Source organism: Triticum urartu, chromosome 5 (assembly GCF_003073215.2).
Source record: "Triticum urartu cultivar G1812 chromosome 5, Tu2.1, whole genome shotgun sequence".
NCBI lineage: Eukaryota > Viridiplantae > Streptophyta > Magnoliopsida > Poales > Poaceae > Triticum > Triticum urartu.
Genome location: NC_053026.1, coordinates 372,379,309 through 372,387,753, shown reverse-complemented (window position 1 = coordinate 372,387,753; position 8,445 = coordinate 372,379,309).

The following is an 8,445-nucleotide window of genomic DNA, read 5'->3' as shown; positions in this document are numbered from 1 at the left end:
TCAATAACTTGACTGAAACTGGGAGGCTTGGTTCTCTGAAAATCTGACAGCTTGGAGTAATGACCATTCTGATTTCCATTCTGCCCAACCATAACTTGCACACTTTTCAATAGTTCCATCAGATCGTTGTTCCTTCTTTCTTCAAACATTTGCATGATTTGCTCAGTGGAAGGCGGATGTAGCGGTGGAGACGGTGGTGGCTGGTATGGCTCGGGGGAATGTCCTGCCTGTCTTGCGGAGCGACGAACAAGGACATCCTATTATTTATTTTCCCAATACACAGCAACCGCGATGAGAAATATCCAAGAATGGGAGGAAAGCCAGTGACAATCCCAGAAGAAAACAGCGAAAGAAAACCAAGGCGAATGAAAAGGTTCCAACATAATTATACAAAGACTCAACATAAGAGGTAAACATCATGACAAGTTCACTACCCTCATACACAAAACTAAGCATCATAACACGTACAACTACATCCATACATCATACTCATGATGAAAGTGATACTCTAGCAATCTACTACTCGGATGGTGCTGCTGCGGGCTCCTCTTTTGAGCCAGACCCAGATCCTGAAGTGATAGTATAGACCTTCGGGATAAGAGAGACGCGACGGTGCTGCCTCGAGGACTCTCCCTCACGGGCAGGTGCGGGGCGGGATCTAAGCACAGGAGCTGCAGGAGTAGCGACCAGGGAAGCCCACGCAGCAGGAGCACTGCGAGGGGTTACTGCCAAAGGGTTAATGGTACCCTAAGAGGTCACCGGGGTAACAAAGGCTAGAGGAACGCATGAAGTGAAACCGATAGTGGGTAGAGGGTTCCTATTCCGAGCGGCGGTGAGAGCTATCTGGGCTCGGGTTAGCTCCCAAGCTAACTCGTAGATCAGGAGATAACTGGCAGTGATATGACAAGAAAGGTGGCTACAAGGACGATCGCTCGCCGGATTAATCAAAGGAAAGAGGATACGCCCATTCTCGTGCAGAGATGGGTAGTAAAAGAAACCTGGATGGGTGTGCATGCGAACCTCGTTGTAGCGCAAGTCTACAAGAGCTTCGATTGCTGCAAACTGGACCGCCTAAGATGGCGTAGAAGCGGGACCACCCTTAGAAGAACGAGTGTAAGCACCGGAAGGGGAACTATGGTGTAGAGTGACCTCAGCATAATACTCATACAATGAACCGTCCAGATGCTCCTGATACACTGGATCAGAACCCTCTGGGTAGAGTCGTCGCCACACGTTCTGAAGAAGGTGTGGCGATGTGTACGGAGCTGGCTCAAAATGGTACAAGATCGGAACTGGAGCCATCTACACTCACAACCATCATACGGTTAGTAATAACAACAGATAAACATGCATGCAATGCAGCAACAAATTTCTATGACTACCGGCACATAGACGAAACTATCTACCGTTCCACTAACGCTCCCACGGTCAAGCACGTCCTACAATCAGCGCGGCTCTAATATCAAGCGTTGTGGCACCCTGGCTCAAAGCAACCGGTTTACCTTGCATTGCCAGCCCAGAGATCAAGTCTTCTGGCAACACACAACAACATGTGGTACAGAAACAACCGCTTTATTGAAGCTAGTGGATACATAAGTCTGATATTACATCGAGGTAAGAGGCCAAACGGCACACCCGGTGCAGCTGAACAGTATGTATATTATTTAATGAACATGAAGGGGCCTCGATCACATAAACTATGCGGCAGCGGAATGATGACGAAGTGGAACTCCATAGCACAGGGACACCGACGTGGACACGGCCTAGACGCGGGAAGCTCTCCGATGCAATACGACTTGCCTGAAATCTGGCATGACACGCCAGGTCAGTACATTGAATATACTTGCAAGCTCACAACAAACATAAGCACAATGACAAACAATATCATGACAATTATTCAGGTTAATGCAATGCAAGTAATGCTACTAATGCGGTGAAATCGACATGTGCACTGAGTCCCTCGGACTCGCTTACCAGACGGGTTACCTCGTACCCAAATGGTGATCATACCCGGATCACAACTGCGACCAATCACTCATGATTAGCACATGATCTCATGAATCATCAAAAAACCAGTGCCAACAATAATTATTTAGTGTGCAAGATTAATTATAAATGTTGATCCACGGTGTGACCTTCTCCCGAGTTGTGTCCATAACCGAGGATGCGGCTATCGATAGATTTAATACACTCTGCAGAGGTAGCGCACTTTACCCACACCAAAGAACCCATGGCCTTGCACTCCCATTCGGGTCGACCAACGGCGTTCCGACGAAACCCTCCCCTTGCCATGACACTCTCCCGGCCACTCCGACCTATTTCCTCCCTGGGCTAAGTCATGGGTGGCCCCGTGCCTACTGAAGGCATCAACGGCCACCATCGTGGCAAAAGCGGTCCCAAACAGGGACAAGGTACCATAAAACAAACGGGCACACAAGGTTATGTATGCTTACCGGGCCAGGGTACCGCACGCCCATAACCTTCCCTCGTTGGAGGCACCGGCGAGAGGCACGACAAAGGACCGAATCAAGACCCCCCCATAAAGGTAAATGTGGTCACACTGAGGAAAAACCCGATTCAGTGGCACCATGACTTGATCAACGTTATATTCAAGTTGGATTATTATCAGGTTTAACTTGAAAATGAAAACTATTCCAAGTCATACGATACCATGAGCATGCAACTAATCGATATGCAAAACATGCAACTCACAAGAACGGATCAACCTTATCAATATGACATTCTTCCACTAACTCATCATTAAACTTTACTGGTTCTACCTCACTATTTATTACCATGCAATATCTTAATTAACTCATAATTTATATGAAATTCTCATTTACCAAAACGCACTATCATTATTTATCATGGCATTATAACTAGTCAAACTCTATTCTACTAGACCAAACTAGTCCATGCATTCAACCAGTAACTTAAACAAACATTTCAAGCATGACAGAGTAACTAGCATTCAACCATATTTATTTAACAAATTTTAAATGCATAAAGAACTCATATTTAAGTAAGAAAAATCATAGATATTAAAATGACACCATCCAAATTTTGGTGTGGCTTGCCTTAGTGCAGAGGAGGTTCACACTCCTCCTGGTTATCTTCAAGACAAGTCTCTCCTTCTGCCTGTACCCGTGGCTTGTCGGGGGATGGCTAGAGCTGCTCGCAACCTAGCTCGCAAGCGGCGGTGGCGGTCGGGACTTGCCAGAGAGGAAGAAGGTGACGGCGAGGGGCAACTCCAAGGGCTCTGCTGCTTCCAGGCGATACCAGTGGACTTCCAATGATGGGCCTGAGGGGTTGGTTGAGCTCGAGGAGCTCTGGAGCAGGGTGGCTGGGCTGCGGGGATCACCGGCGAACTCTGGTCGTGGTCGACTGATACGTCTCCAACGTATCTATAATTTTTTATTGTTCCATGCTATATTATATCCTGTTTTGGACATTATTGGGCTTTGTTATACACTTTTATATTATTTTTGGGACTAACCTATTAACCGGAGGCCCATCCCAGAATTGTTGTTTTTTCCTATTTTAGGGTTTCATAGAAAAAGAATATCAAACGGAGTCCAAATGGAATGACACCTTCGGGGACATGATTTTTGGAACGAACATGATCCAGAGGACTTGAACCCTACGTCAAGCAATCAACGAGGAAGGCACGAGGTAGGGGGGCGCGCCTACCCCCCCCCCAGGCGCGCCCTCCACCCTCGTGGGGCCCATGCTACTCCACCGACGTAATCCTTCCTCCTATATATACCTACGTACCCCAAACTACCAGATACGGAGCCAAAAACCCTAATTCCATCGCCGTAACTTTCTGTATCCACGATATCCCATCTTGGGGCCTTTTCCGAAGCTCCACCAGAGGGGGTATCGATCACGGAGGGCTTCTACATCAACACCATAGCCTCTCCGAGGAAGTGTTAGTAGTTTACTTCAGACCTACGGGTCCATAGTTATTAGCTAGATGGATTCTTCTCTCTTTTTGAATCTCAATACAAAGTTCTCCCCCTCTCTTGTGGAGATCTATTCGATGTAATCTTCTTTTGCGGTGTGTTTGTTGAGACCGATGAATTGTGGGTTTATGATCAAGTTTATCTATGAACAATATTTGAATCTTCTCTGAATTCTTTTATGTATGATTCGTTATCTTTGCAAGTCTCTTCGAATTATTAGTTTGGTTTGGCCTACTAGATTGATCTTTCTTGCAATGGGAGAAGTGCTTAGCTTTGGGTTCAATCTTGTGGTGTCCTTTCCCAGTGACAGTAGGGGAAGCAAGGCACATATTGTATTGTTGCCATCGAGGATAACAAGATGGGGTTTATATCATATTGCATGAGTTTATCCCTCTACATCATGTCATCTTGCTTAAAGCATTACTCTGTTATCTTAAACTTAATACTCTAGATGCATACTGGATAGTGGTCGATGTGTGGAGTAATAGTAGTAGATGCAGGCAGGAGTCGGTCTACTTGTCTCAGACGTGATGCCTATATACATGATCATACCTAGATATTCTCATAACTATGCTCAATTCTGTCAATTGTTCAACAGTAATTTGTTCACCCATCGTAATACTTATGCTCTTGAGAGAAGCCTCTAGTGAAACCTATGGCCCCCGGGTCTATTTTCCATCATATTAATCTTCCAATACTTAGTTATTTCCTTTGCCATTTATTTTACTTGCATCTTTATTTCTCTTTATCATAAAAATACCAAAAATATTATCTTATCATATCTATCAGATCTCACTCTCGTAGGTTACCGTGAAGGGATTGACAACCCCTTTATCGCATTGGTTGCGAGGAGTTTATTTGTTTGTGTAGGTGCGAGGGACTTGTGTGTGGCCTCCTACTGGATTGATACCTTGGCTCTCAAAAACTGAGGGAAATACTTATGCTGCTCTACTGCATCACCCTTTCCTCTTCAAGGAAAAACCAACGCAGTGCTCAAGAGGTAGCAAGAAGGATTTCTAGCGCCGTTGCCAGGGAGTCTACGCAAAAGTTATCATACCAAGTACCCATCACAAACCCTTATCTCCCACATTACATTATTTGCCATTTGCCTCTCGTTTTCCTCTCCCCCACTTCACCCTTGCCGTTTTACTCGCCCTCTCTCTCCATCCTCCCTCTCTTTCTCTATTCACCTCTTTTTTCCCGTTTCTTGTTTGCTTGTGTGTCGGATTGCTTGCTTGTCGTTATGGCTAGTCCCCTATCTTTCCCTTTGACTCCCGAGTTTGAGGTCCTTCACTTCAAACAAAGACAAGGAGAAAACTTAAAAGATGCTTGGTTTAGAATGATGGGGTTTTATCGTAATTGCACCCTAGAGGTGAATTTTAGAATTCTGCTTTGCAACTTTTATGTTGGATTGAATTTATCTCATAGACAACTCTTGGATTGCGTTGCCAAAGCCAATTTTATTGAAATTGATCCCAGTATTGCACATAAAATTATAGAGGGTATAGTGGGAACACTACCTCAACAAAAGGGGCATCATCATACCCAAGAAGAAACGCAGGTTTTCGAGAAAATTTGCAAAGTAACCAAGATTTTACAAAAATCTCTTGAACCTCTTAAGAGTGTTAGCGGGAATCTCCACCGCATGAATATGTTGATTACCCTTTGCAATAAGCGTTTGTATTCTTTAGATCTCAAAATTTCTGAATATGAGGGTAAACGTAAGGAACCTTCTGGATTCGAGCATAACTCCGCAAAAAAATTAAAGACCCAAGATGATATTACCTAGATCTATCTTCGCTTTTATGCCTAGCTAGGGGCGTTAAACGATAGCGCTTGTTGGGAGGCAACCCAATTTTATTTTTGTTCCTTGCTTTTTGCTCCTGTTTATTAATAAATAATTTATCTAGCCTCTGTTTTGGTTGTGTTTTTTTGTGTTTAATTAGTGTTTGTGCCAAGTAGAACCGTTGGGAAGACTTGGGGAAAGTCTTTTTAATCTTGCTGTAAAAAACAGAAACTTTAGCGCTCACGAGAACTGCTGCCATTTTTATTTGGAAAGTGCTATTTAGTTAATTATTTTTGCAGATGATTAATACATAAATTCCTCACGTCTAGCAAGTTATTTTATAATTTTTGGTGTTCCAGATCTTGCGTTAGCTACAGATTACTACAGGCTGTTCTGTTTTTGACAAATTCTGTTTTTCGTTTGCTTATTTTGATGAATCTATGGCTAGTAAAACAGTTTATAAACCATAGAGAAGTTGTAATACATTAGGTTTAACACCAATATAAATAAGGAATGAGTTAATTATAGTACCTTGAAGTGGTGTTTTGTTTTCTTTCGCTAATGGAGCTCACGAGATTTTCTACTTTAAGTTTTGTGTTGTGAAGTTTTCAAGTTTTGGGTAAAGATTTGATGGATTATGGAACAAGGAGTGGCAAGATCCTAAGCTTGGGGATGCCCATGGCACCCCCAAGATAATCTAAGGACACCTAAAAGCCAAAGCTTGGGGATGCCCCGGAAGGCATCCCCTCTTTCGTCTACTTCTATCAGTAACTTTACTTGGAGCTATATTTTTATTTACCACATGATATGTGTTTTGCTTGGAGCGTTGTGTACTATTTGAGTATTTATTTGTTATTTTTCCACAATCATCCTTGCTGCACACACCTTTTTGAGAGAGACACTCATGATTCGGAAATTGTTAGAATACTCTATGTGCTTCACTTATATCTTTTGATTTATATAGTTTTTGCTCTAGTGCTTCACTTATATCTTTTAGAGCACGTTGGTAGATTTGTTTGTTCTCTCATGCTTCACTTATATTATTTTGAGAGTCCTACAAAACAGCATAGTAATTTGCTTTAATTATGTTAGGCATTCAAGATTAATAATAAAATTTTCTTATGAGTGTGTTGAATACTATGAGAAGTTTGAAACTTGATAATTGTTTTGAGATATGAAGATGGTGATATTAGAGTCGTGCTAGTTGAGTAGTTGTGAATTTGAGAAATGCTTGTGTTAAAGTTTGTGATTCCCGTAGCATGCACATATGGTGAACCGTTATGTTAAGAAGTCGGAGCATGATGTATTTATTGATTGTCCTCCTTATGAGTGGCGGTCGGGGACGAGCGATGGTCTTCTCCTACCAATCTATTCCCCTAGGAGCATGCACGTAGTACTTTGCTTCGATAACTAATAGATTTTTGCAATAAGTATGTGAGTTCTTTATGACTAATGTTGAGTCCATGGATTATACGCACTCTCACCCTTCCACCATTGCTAGCCTCTCTAATACCGCGCACCTTTCGCCGGTATCATAAACCCACCATATACCTTCCTCAAAACAGCCACCATACCTACCTATCATGGCATTTCCGTAGCCATTCTGAGATATATTGCCATGCAACTTTCCACTGTTCCGTTTACTATGACATGCTCCATCATTGTCATATTGCTTTGCATGATCATGTAGTTGACATTTTAGTTGTGGAAAAGCCACCGTTCATAATTCTTTCATATAAGTCACTTATGCATCATTGCTATTCCGGTACACCGCTGGAGGCATTCATATAGAGTCATACTTTGTTCTAGTATCGAGTTGTAATCATTGAGTTGTAAATAAATAGAAGTGTGATGATCATCATTAATAGAGTATTGGCCCAATAAAAAAGAGAAAGGCCAAAAAAAGAAGGCCCAAAAAAAGAATAAAAAGGGGCAATACTACTATCATTTTTCCACAATTGTGCTTCAAAGTGGCAGCATGATCTTCATGATAGAGAGTCTCTTATGTTATCACTTTCATATACTAGTGGGAATTTTTCATTATAGAACTTGGCTTGTATATTCCAACGATGGGCTTCCTCAAAATGCCCTAGGTGTTTGTGAGCAAGCAAGTTGGATGCACACCCACTTAGTTTCTTTTTGTTGAGCTTTCATATACTTATAGCTCTAGTGCATCCGTTGCATGGCAATCCCTACTCACTCACATTGATATCTATTGATGGGCATCTCCATAGCCCGTTGATACGCCTAGTTGATGTGAGACTATCTTCTCCCTTTTGTCTTCTCCACAACCACCATTCTATTCCACCTATAGTGCTATGTCCATGGCTCATGCTCATGTATTGCGTGAAGATTGAAAAAGTTTGAGAACACCAAAAGTATGAAACAATTGCTTGGCTTGTCATCGGGGTTGTGCATGATTTGAATACTTTGTGTGGTGAAGATGGAGCATAGCCAAACTATATGATTTTGTAGGGATAACTTTCTTTGGCCATGTTATTTTGAAGAGACATAATTGCTTAGTTAGTATGCTTGAAGTATTATTATTTCTATGTCAATATTAAACTTTTGTCTTGAATCTTTCGGATCTGAATATTCATACCACAATTAAGAGAATTACATTGAAAATTATGCCAAGTAGCATTCCACATCAAAAATTCTGTTTTTATCATTAACCTACTCGAGGACGAGCAG